This window comes from Palaemon carinicauda, chromosome 9 (assembly GCF_036898095.1).
Source record: "Palaemon carinicauda isolate YSFRI2023 chromosome 9, ASM3689809v2, whole genome shotgun sequence".
In the NCBI taxonomy this organism is placed as follows: Eukaryota; Metazoa; Arthropoda; class Malacostraca; order Decapoda; family Palaemonidae; genus Palaemon; species Palaemon carinicauda.
The window spans coordinates 72,875,227-72,887,432 of NC_090733.1; the positions used below are offsets into that span (position 1 = coordinate 72,875,227).

The 12,206-nt window shown below is 44.5% G+C and overlaps 1 protein-coding gene across 6 annotated transcripts in view; it reads left to right on the forward strand.

The window, feature by feature from the left end:
* Positions 1-12,206, forward strand: part of LOC137646994 (uncharacterized) — a 175,330-nt gene that overhangs the window by 29,379 nt on the left and 133,745 nt on the right. For 2 of the 6 annotated variants that reach the window (XM_068380082.1, XM_068380080.1), the window contains exon 2: positions 3,719-3,804. The exons of the other annotated variants lie outside the window; for them this stretch is intronic. The gene's annotated coding sequence lies outside the window, so the exon portion shown is untranslated. The remainder of the gene's footprint in view (positions 1-3,718; positions 3,805-12,206) is intronic. 6 annotated transcript variants of the gene reach the window in all.

Below are 12,206 nucleotides of genomic sequence, written 5' to 3' on the forward strand. Positions count from 1 at the left end.
CCTTACCCACATTAACCTAGATGATATCTTCTTCCATTCCACTACTTTACCTGTCATCCATTCACTCAGCAATAAAGCCACACCCTCTCTCGCTCTTCTCCTTTCAATCCCAGACACACTACCAGACATTTCACCAAACATCACTTCACCGTTTCCTTTTATCTTCGTCTCACACAAGGCCAATACATCCATCCTTCTATTCCTAAACATACTTCCAATTTCACATCTTTTACTCTCTATCGTACTACATCCACGCACATTCAAACACCCCAAAACTAGAGTGCGGGGAGCAGTCACTCTCCCCCCAGCTCCATCTCTTTGTCGATGTCTCACAGGATGTAGATACAGGAGAGGAGGTTCCTAGCCCCCTCGTCCCGTACCTATTAGGTTAGTCGCCTCTTACGACATGCAGGGATAACGTTGGGGCTATTCTTGTTTTTATGCCCCCGCGACCACAGGGGGCATATATATATATATATATATATATATATATATATATATATATATATATATGTGTGTATGTGTGTACAGTGATACCTCGGTACTCGACCATAATCCGTTCGAGATCCGTGTTCGACCTCCGATTTGTTCGAGTACCGAATTTTTTTTCCCCATAAGAAATAATGGTATATATTCTATTCCGTTCCCAAGCACTCGAACAGGCCCAAAATATTAATAAAACGTGTACCTAAACAACAATAATTATCTAAATGTGTATGAAATTGGTCAGAAAATCCTATAAAACAATTTTAAACCATTTACTGTACTAAAATAAAACAATTTTAAACCATTTTCTGTACTGTAGTGAACATACCTTTGAGCAGCGGTTCGATGGCATACAGGGATGGATGTGGCCGAGATGGCGCGATCATCACAAAGCCCATGCGGTCGTCACGTGTTCGGCTGGTCGAGTACCGAATTTTTGGTCGAGCACCGCAGCAAAAATTTCTCGAAAATTTTGGTCGAACTCCGAATTGTTCGAGTATAGAGTCGTTCGACTACCGAGGTATCACTGTATATATGTATGTACGTATGTATGTAGTATGTATATTTATATATATATGTTTGTAAGTTTCTTTTCAGGTGTTACGTGTGTGACAGCGTAGTACGGCAGTTTCTCAAGGACTGAGAACCTTCCCTTCTAACCTTTCTTCCTTGGCCATTGGTCTTCCCTTTAACTGATGGCCCTCCGTGCTCCGGCCGCTGCCGCAGGGAAGTCGTCATCGTTGGGATACTCCTCCGTCCATCTGTTATCGCCGCCTTCCCTTCTTCGTGTTCTTAGAAGAATCTTCTGGGGGAAGGGAATGCGACCACTCACTCGTGGGCGGCCGGCCGTATACTCCGCGGGGTAACACCTTTCCCGTTCGCGGGTTGGGATACGCTTCTAAATGTTTTTCTGCATTAATGAGTAAAATTATAACTCGTAATTTATCTTTCCGCTTCATATCTGTTGTTCTCTGGAGTATAGTAGTTTTTTTCTCGGCTGAATTAATTGTAATTCTGTTTTGTTACAGTTTTACGCTGCCGCTCTCCTTCTCCCGTCAATTTCGGCCGGGGTAGGGAGTGCGCATTCCTTATAATGTGTCTGTTCTCTTGGTAGACACCTTTCCCGTCTGTAGACTAGGTGCTTCTCCTAAGAGAGTTTTGTAACATAATTTGTTACTTTTTCCTCAGTTAACGAGGAGAGGTTTTTCGCAACAAGTCATGAAGGGGATACCTGGATGGCTGCGAAAGTTATCAACTTCATTCTATCAGGCAAAGTGGAAGGTTTTCTATGGTTGACGCCGCGGAAGGGGTCTCAATCCATTCAATACCACTATTCCAGCTATTGCAATGTTTCTTGTGTATTGAGGGAGAAAATGCATCTTTTGGTTTCAACGGTTAAAGGCTATCGTTCAACCTTGAGTCTCGCCTTTAAGTAAAAGTAATGGGTGTTTCCTTATTTTTAGAACTTCCATCTTCATACGTAGTAGTGAACTTACCTGTCCTCAGTCAAAAGTGAGACCTCCCCCATGGCACGTGGTTTTAGTTCTTTGGTCCCTTGAAGGATTCCCGTACGTACCATTACAACCGGCAACACTTTGCCTTCTAACCTGGAAGACAGTGTTCCTACTAGCCTTGGCCTCAGCCAAACGAGTTAGCGAACTTCATGGTCTATTGTCTGATGGCCCATTCAAGAGGATGGGTAGAGGTAAGCTTCAGCCTCGTCCCTGAACTTGTTGCCTTGACTCAGAATCCAGGTTTCAGATCCTAGATTCGACTCCTTCCAGATAATGAGTCTCCGCCCTGTAACTGTCGACCCATTCATCTGCTACTATGCCCAGTAAGATGTTTGAGGCGCTACCTAAAGAGATCAGAAGCACCTCGGCCCAGAGCGCCCTCATTGATTGTCAGCACGGGGAAGAAGCAAGAGGATCACAGGAAACACAATCTCCGCATGGATGTGCAAGGTCACTGACCTTACTCTGAATCCTGATCGTCCTCCAGCATGTCCCAGAGCCCACAATATTGGGCATAGCTACGTCTCTGGCCGGCAAGAAGAATTACTCTGTGATGCAGTTATTGCAAATGGGCATGTGAAAAGTGCCAAACTACCTTCACTGCCCACTACCTGCAATGCGTGACACACAGGAATCTCGATACGTTTTTTATCGGTCCTGTGATGGATGCACAACAGCTGGTTTAATACCTCAAGCTCCTCAATGGACAAGTAGCAGAAGGATGAGGGCGTTGGTTAACTGGGTTTTAGTCCGAGTGAATGAAAGGGAAAGTCTGGCTCGTTCCCTTTCTTCATCCTCCCCTCTCTTGGGAAAATCACCATCCTGGGTCCTTTTTACAAGCTGACCTCAAATGTCTGCAGGCAAACCATTGCTCCCTAGTGTCTCCTAGTATTGTCCCAATACTGTTGCTCCCGTATACCCTGGTGAGGTGGTATTGGGAATGCCCCGGTCTCCTCGGCTATTCCCTGCAAGTCTCAGAATAATCTTTACCTTGACAGTCACATTGCTAGTTTCTCAGCACACAGCTTGCGTAGGCCGCAGACCGTGCTTAGCAGATTTAGCGAGGTGTTAGGGTCTCCTTATTGTCGCTCTAATCTCTGCAAAATAGGGAGTACCTCGGGTAAGGCCAAAAAGCCAGATTGGCAGGGACATCTACCCTCCTAATGGGTGTCACCCCCTATCAAATAGAATAGGTTTGTATTCCAGTTACGGAACAAATGACAAATTCGGAGGTAATTTATATTTTTCCTAACGATACAAACCTTAGCTATTTAAACATACTTTCCCGCCAACCCTGTCCCCCCTTGAAGTCTTACCTTCAAGCAAAGTGAGCTTAATCACAGGTGTGTGTAGTTATCCCTCGCTAAATTTTAATGGTTTGTCCTTTCAGCTTCACCGAAAGTAATACCTCTATTAAATAGCTAAGGTTTGTATCGTTAGGAAAAATACAAAGTCCCTCTAAATTTCTCATATTACTTGCAATTTTGTCGTTTCTTAATGTTCCATCACTCGCTTGAATGCCTTCCCAGGTGCTTTTAAGTTTACCATGCGTCCCCCATTTGCATTTTGATAAACTCTGTAGCCAGACACCAATTACATTACCACTTTAAAGGTTCTGCGCCTATTAGCCCCAGTGTTTTAAAGATGCTTTTGCTAGTTTGTATTCAACAAGCTTTCTTTTATCTAATATGACCTTAATAGATTCCTTTTCTTCCCAGGGAGTGGCTCACAGACTTGTGGCCTCTACTGTCAAAGGCCAAAAAGATTACCTAGCAGAAAAAAATCTTCTCAATCAATTTTAATGGCAAGTAATACCTAAACCCCCACAGGATTTAGAGACAATCCACGGTATTCTCTGAGAAAAGCTGTTTACACAGCCTTCGTTGTGTCCATTTTAGTTTAAATCTGAATTTATTCTAATAACTTGCATCGAATATATGGTTTTTTTTATTTATTTTTCCTTAAAGGGGGCCTTTTAGTAGTCAAATCCAGTACAGAATTATTGTCAGTTCCTTTTTTTTTCATATTTTTATGTTAAGAAATTGTATTTCAGCTATTGATTAGTGCAGGTCAGTGCTTAATACAACTCTGAAACATATTGGGATAGATTTATTGGCTGCAATGTCAATGTAGACTTTTTCAGGTCTTTCTTACTGAGAAGTTGAGAATCTTCTTGTATACAGTAATTCTCTCTGTTCGTTGGAATTTTGATACAGTATAGTTTTACAGTATTTATAGGTCCTGAACCATTGAGAGAGTACTGGCCAGACATTATTGTTTTTGGTTTCACTTAAATGAGTTAATGAACTGAAGGGTCTTTCTGAGCCAGCTAGTTTGGCTAAAAGTGATTTATTTAATCAAGTTTGCCAAGTTATAGTTATATCCTCCCTTGATAAAGTCCGAGTCAAGAAAGCTTACGCAAAGCTGAGTGCAGAGTGAATTGAACACCTAAAAGTTAGAGCTCATGATGTAAGGGGTGTTGCTACCTTTTAATTTTTCTTGAAACATAAGGGACACCTGTATTATCTTGAGCTTAGTGGAATACCAAATAATTTTTTCCAAACATTATTTGAACAAGGCTTGGTTAATTGATTGTTGGCCCTTTTTGGCCCTGTAGTATTGGTGGGCCATGTATTAATTGAAGTAATTTTTTTCCATGTATAATTTTATAGTTAGAGATAGTTTTTATATGTGCAGTTTTATGTTAGGGTTGTCTAGAAACTTCATGATGACATGTTAAGGAGTTTTTCAAACGTAAGACTTACCTGGTAGTTATATATATAGCTTAGTCTCTGACGTCACGGCAGAGAATTCAAAACTCGCGCCAATCGCCGATTGGATAGCCAGGTGTACTACCTGCGTACCCTAGTGAGGTACTTCGGAACCATCCCGTTCCCTCATATTTTCTCTGCCGGCATAGCGGTAATATCGTTGGATTTTTCTCTCGCTGTAACCTGTGTATTACAGTTATCTTGGTGATGTACAATTTACTTTTAGCCTTCGCTGGTTGGGTTTTATTTTTATTGAGTGTTAGTGTTTTAATTTTGTTCGTATCTTGAAAGAGGTAGGATTGGGAGTTTTTCCCCCCTACTGTAAAAACGAACCTACTTTTTTAAAACATGATGGCGGAGATACGTTCCGCCAACTCTATGACATCACAGTCGTGTGATGTAATCTACATAGTACATATATTGTATGACTTGCAAAATTCTTTTATTTGCTTTTTCTTGTAAAGAATGAAAAGGAATTCTATCTTACAATAAATTTTTAACTTTTAATGTAAAAATTTTTACGAAAATATTTGTCCATTTAGTATTTGTTCTTTAAATCATCGATCTATTTTCAAGGATTAAATAGAACTAGCATATTCATATATATGTTCCAATTGTAAAGTGTAGCAAATCACTATTTTTGGAAACCCTTAAGATTTAAGGGTTGTTTACATTTATATATATACGTTATTGCTATATCTGTTCTTTTTAATCATAACAAATCACTATTTTTGGGAACCCTTAGGAATTAAGGGTTGATTACATATATTCATATGTTATTCCTATACAGTATCTGTTCATTTTAATCATATAACATATAACTTTCATGGTGGTTGTATGTAACTACCGGGTAGGTATTTATAACATTTAATTTTACCGGTGGTTATATATAACTACCGGGTGAGTGTGATCAACATTTATTTTTAAACATGACTTGCCTGGTGGTTATTTTTATGTGACCACCGGGTAAGTATGTTTGAAAGTTTATTTTATTATGAAATATCATTTTACATGAAAATATCAGTTTAATATTTTATAAAAAATATTTTGTTACAATTTATATAGCAAGTACTAGAGACAATATTGTATTCTTATTCAAGCCCGTGGCAGAAGAGCAAGTTCTCTCACAACGGGCAGGACTAATTATGGTCTTTTGTGTAAGAGTTTAAAAGTGCAAGTTTCAGTGCTAAACTAGGGCAGTGAATTTATTGAGCACAGTGGACGTCGTTTTCCTAGTCTTAGACCTCTTCCAAGCTCCCCAGCCCATGGGAGAAGGAACGTCGATCGGCGAAAGGAAACGAGAGGCGTTAGCTCACGATCAGAGCGTTTTTGTTGACGTTCCCAAGAACGCTTGCCCTTGCCATGGGAAAGCAAAGAGCGTTGGACGTTAAGCTACTAACACTGCTGTTAGAGTCTTGCATTGCATCACATTTGCTGATAATAGCAATACTATAAGTCATAGATACAGTATTCGCTGATAACAATGCTTACGAACCAACATAGACACGGTTTTTGTCCCAGAGCGCCAGTCGGCCACGAGAACCCTCTGATCGTAAGTTGTAGTGGCCAAAGGTAGCACCCAAACTGCCTAGTATCCGAATGTTGACCACAACCCGACGTTCACTACACAACAAACATACAACGGTGGAATACCCAAAAACCTAAGTAACAGTTCAAAGCACTGGGCACCACCCCTGGATTTATAATGGGCAAGGGGACCCAGCTAGATCCTGACTTACCCTTTGCTTCTCCTGCCTTTAGCTTGCTGATCATAAGTAAAAGTATAAGAACATCACGTGAAAGGGAATATCATAATTAAAAAAAACTTGGAAAAAAACATTAGCTGAGAAGGGAGGCACATTGGTGTAAGGAACTGAAATGAGATGCTGTATTCATAAAAACAAAAAATTTGTTCCGTAACCGAAATACAAACCACGCTACTGTATTTACATAGGGTTTACTTTCGGCGTAGCTGAAATGACGAGCCATTAGAATTTTAACGAGGGTTAATTACCCCCGCGCTAGTTAGCAAGGGGGTAGGGGAGTGGTAGCTAGCTACCCCTCCCCCCCTCACACACCAGTGAACTGCTTCACTTCACTTTTGGCTCGGACGATGAACAGACGTCTCTGTCCCATCCTCGCTTGGCAGCCATTAATGTTTTGTCTTACTTAATTACTTACTTTTTTTATACATAATATATATGTAAACATTCTTTTGTTTATGTATATATTTGAGTATAGAAATACAGTAAGTTTCCTTTTCAGTGTTTGTGCTGTGTGTATGTGTGTGTAGGAAGTCCACTCATTTGTACGACAACTTCTCCGAAGTGGTTCCAGGCCACCACGGTGACTTTTCATGGGTCGCGATCTCTCCCTTGGTCCTTCGGTCTCCCTTCGGCGGGCGCCGTGGGGAATCGTCATCGCTGGACTTTATTTATTAATCTGTTTCTCCGCTGTTCCTCCTTCCCTACGGGGAACTTGGTCTATCAGCGTAGGGAACATGGGAGTTTAGTTTGACTACGGTCTCTCTCTCTCTCCTTGAGGTCGTTCACCCTTTTATTTCTACTACGTATTACGGTAGCTTCCTTCCCGCTGCGGGTTGAGTTGCTACTCTGTTTATTTTGTCTCAATTATTTTTAATTAAATCTAATTGTATTTGTTAACTTTTCAGCTCTGTGTAGAACGCTTCCCTTCGGGGTTCATTCTTTCTTACTATTAGTGAACATTCTTAGATTAATTACATAATTATAATTGTTATAATTCTGTTTTGTTACAGTTCTCAGCCTCCCCCCCCCTTCCCGTGAGTGTCAGTGGGGGAGGAGGGCGCATTCCTGGTGCGTAATTCTTATGTTCTTTTCCCTCAGGGGTTCCTCTTCGGAGTTCTCCAGGGGGAATAAATGTTAACTACCGTATATTTCCGCGTATAAGATGACCCTATATTCCAAAATTTAACCATTAAAAATGGGGGGGTCGTCTTATACTATCGTTATAAAAATCACACCTTGAATTCTGTCAGGTTTATCAGTAGGCTAGCCTAGGTTGAGGTGCGATGACCACCGACACACATGAAATGATTTACATTAATATGTAAATGTATAATAAAAGTAATAAAAACCATTTTTACCATATATATTATTGGCATATCTACAAAAATGGCATAGATGATAAATTCGAGGAATAATTCCAACTTTTAACTATACGCGCACAACTGAGAAAATGTAAACATCGAGTATTGGTTGCGTTGTTAGCAACATTTTCTCTCGCTAACCTTCAAGTAATTTTAATGCTAGTGTTAATTACGATAGTAATAACATATAGGATATCATGATATTTATTTATTTAAAAATTGTCATTTTTAGCTGTAAATAACAATTTTGCATTACAAACGGTACAACCTTTATTTCTCAATAAAAATTACGGTACATCAAAGTATTGCATTTAAAACTTAAAAAATTGTAAAACTTTATTTCCAATCAATATTAAACATCAAACCTGCGACATGTATATATCTAAAACCCATGAAACTCCTCACAGTTATGACTGTCTGTTCCAAAAAGCTGTTTGAACATATGAGATTTATCATATACGCCATCATCGTAAGGATTCCAGTCCGGTTCCGGTGAGTCGACTTCGGCTTCGTCGTCGCATTCGTACAATAAATCGTCTTCACTGCCATCCATGGCATTATAGATCACACATTTTAAAAATTATTTTATGACATTTTCCACCTTTACATTATTCCATACTTTTATAACAAACTCGCAAAGAACATCAAAGAACATAAAAGAAGAAGAAGAAAAAAGAGGAGGAACGGGCATTTCGTACGTGAGCAGCGGATAAGCGTAAACAAAACAATGCAGGCTAGGTGACGTGTGTTCTAGGAAAACAATAAAGGATTTGCTTTGTTATTTTATTTATTTTTAATTTATAAGGATACAGTAAGTAATATCATCATCTCTACATAACTTATATTTCATAAGATACCTGGTGTTGCAAAAGCTAGCCTAGGCAATCCACAGATGGTTTTATGATTGAGCAGTCGTCTTATATTACCGATATGAGATAAATTCATAAAAATTAGCTCTAATTTTGTACCTCGTCTTATATAAAGGTCGCCTTATACGCGGAAATATACGGTAATTGTTTTATTTTCACAGTTAACTATCTAGTTTTTCTTTTGCCTAATGTGCCAACGAAGCAGAGCTGTTCTGTTAGGGCCTGGTGAGTCTGCTGTTGCCGCCTCCTTTACGACTTCGTCATGGGCGTGTTCCCTTCTCCTAGAAGTTCTTCCGTGACAACTGTCAGCTCCTTAGTTCATTTAGAACGCTCAGGAGGTTCGCCTCCATGGGTGGGTAACTTCCCTTCCGAGGGAGGTTCCCTTCCCAGGTATGAGTTTTTTCCCCTTCAGGGGGGCCACTTCTCTTACCTTAATAATTTCTGGTCCTCGGGCGGTTATGCTCTTGGTGCTGAGCGACCGCTTTTGTAACCATGCTCAAGGGGCTTAGCGGTTGCAAGGCTGGACCATTGAGCTCGTGCGATTATGCTCTTGGTGCTGAGCGGTCGCACTTGCAGCTACGCTCAAGGGGCTGAGCAGCTGCAGGAGCTCCTCTTCGGAGGGTTGCTCTTTATGGTCAGCTTGCTGATCCAACAGCCCTAAAGGGCGCCTTCATCAGTTTTTCCTGTCTCTTCTACGAAGTGTTCACCTCTCTCGTTCACGAGAGAGGACACTCCTAGAGACTCCTCTTTGGAGGACTCCCCTGCTGTTGTTGCTGAAGGCTCAGTTTCCCCCTTCGAACATCCTTTGAGGGGGCAGCTGAGTCCAACGGTCTCTCCTGCGAGTGTCTCTCCTCCTCGGGGGAGTTCACTAACAGAGACCCCTCTTCGGAGGACTGATGATGATGCTCCTGTCCGTGGTCGTCTTCATCTTCAGCCGCAGAGGATCCTCCTTGACGAGAACAGACCGTTGCAGTTGCTTCGCTAGACCTGTCGGCAGTTCGTTCGCGATCTCCGACACCTGCCAGATCTTGTCTTCCTTCTCCGATCCTGGACGCAGAAGCGCAGTGGGCGCCACTCCACCCCGTTTTCCAAACGGGCACCGGTCCCTTCGGGGCAAAGGGCTTATCTCACAATGTGAGTAAGTCCCTTTTGTGCCAGGTTTTTACCTGTGCAACCTCGTTCTCCTGCGCGCTCGCACGCAGTAGTTCGCAAATGCCCTCCTACTGTGGACCAGACTTCTGCTGAATCAACACTCTTCCTGATCGCCAACTCTTCTTAGACCTTCTGTGCGGATACGCGCCATGTGCACCTACGGTCTCCTAAACGCCCACGACCGCCTGCTCGCCGGCGCCCATCTGATCGCCCTTTTTTGATGTGCGCAATGCGCGCCAACGTTCACCCTCGCACCCACGATCTCCGGATCTGGGTGCAAGCAGGGAGATTATTTCTCCACTGAACTCCATGATCACCTGCTTGCCAGCGCGCATCTGCGCCCCCTTTCCTGATGTGCGCAATACGCGCCAACATTCGCCCACGCTCCCACGATCTTTGGATTTGGGCGCAGGCAGGGAGTTTATTCCTTGGCCTCCTCGCCGAGGATCGCTCTGGTTCTGCACCCTCGCTGATATCGTCTGGCCGCGCATATCTTCTGGCCACGCAACTACGATCCTACGATCTCCTGGTTCCTGCCTCGTCGCGAGTTCAAGAAGTTCCTACGCTAGCGCGCAGGCGCTCACAGGTTCTTATGGACTCGCAGCGCCCTTCTGAAATTTCGCACCTAGCGCGCCCACACACGGTTCCAGTTCCAGCGCGCCAACGCGCCAGCGCGCTTCCACTTCACCGCACCGCCCAGGAGACACCTAAGCTAGCGCATGGGTGCTCACAGGCATCCCTGGGCTCTCCTTACGCGCCAGCGATCTCCTACGCGCCCGCGAGATTCTTCGCCTGCGCGCAAGTGTTTTCAACGCGCCAACGCTTCAATCGTCGTAGGTTTCCTACGCGCTCACGCGTTAACTCTCCTGTACGCGATCGGTCGCTACGCGCACCGCTCGCCAACGCGCCATCGCTTGCCAACGCTCCTTCGCCCACCTATGAACCATTGCTCGCCAAGACGCGCCATCGGTCTCCCGGCCGCCTGCGCTCGCCCTTACGACCGCGCGCCCGCTCACATGCGCACCCATGTTTGCCCGTGCGCGAACCAACGGTTTTCCATCGCGCGACCGCCAGCGCGATTCCCGCCAGTGAGCCATCGCTCGTCAAAACGCGCCATCGCTCACTAAAGCGCCATCGCTCGCCAACGCGACATCGCTCGCCAACGCGCCATCGCTCGCCTACGCGCCATCGGTCTCCCGACCGCCAGCGCTCGCCCTTACAACCGTGCTCGCCCTTACCTGCGCGCCCACGCGCACTTTCGCCTGCGCGCCCACGTGCCTGCGTGCGGGCGCACCCACGTTCGCCCGCACGCGAACCAACGATTTTCCATTGCGCGAGCGCCAGGGCAATTTCGACCGCGATTCCTGTCGGGTTTTCGCTACACGGGCAACCTGGCGAGTCTTCTGGAGCGTGTACTTCCAGATCACGATCTTCACCCCGTAATCGCAGAGCATGGCACGTGCAAGAGCAGGAAGAATCTTCAGAGAAGTCTGGGCAACATTCTTCTCCTTCTTTTCAGGCAGGCCCCATCATCTCTACTCCTCAGGATCGTTCGATTCCCTTCCCCCCAGCGGGAGTCGCTGACACTGCGTCTGTCAGCCGTCAGCAGAGGAGGTACTTCGAGATAATGGGGGAACCTGGTTTAGCCCTTCCTCTCCACCATTCCGTGGAAGGGGCTTACCAGGGAGTTTTTCTCTCGAGAAATTCTCCGCCCGGCAGGTGACATTCTCGTCTTCGGAGATCTTAAGCCAAGAGAAAGCCGCAAAGTGTGCCATGCGGGCCACTTCGTGGCTGGTCGTCTGGCTTGGATCTCTGGGCATCCCGTTGCGATCCGAGTATTTGTCCAAGGAGAGCTCCAGGAAGGTCATGGAAACTTTCCTTCTCTCGGGCACGAGCACCATCGTTTCCCGGCTCACCAAGTTTCGAACTTGTGGGCAAACTTGATGTTGAAGCATTGAGATGCAGTGACCGAGAGGTTCCTCTCGGAGGTCCCAATCATGGATGTCGGCAAGCTCATACACTCTTCCACCCTTGGAAAGACCTTGTTTTGAGCCCAAGGACGGGGAACGGACAGCTGAGAGATGGAGAAAGTCGAATAACGATTCACTCCTCCAAAGGCGCTTACATCCAGACCCTACAAGCCTCCAGCGCCTCGACAACAACAGCCTCGTCAGCCTAGGACATCGGAACCTGCCCCGACAGCTAAGACGAGGTGTCTAAACAGCAGCCCCCTCCTGTCAGAGACAAGAAGGGCGGGAAGTCCTCCTGGAGAGGCAATAATCCTGAG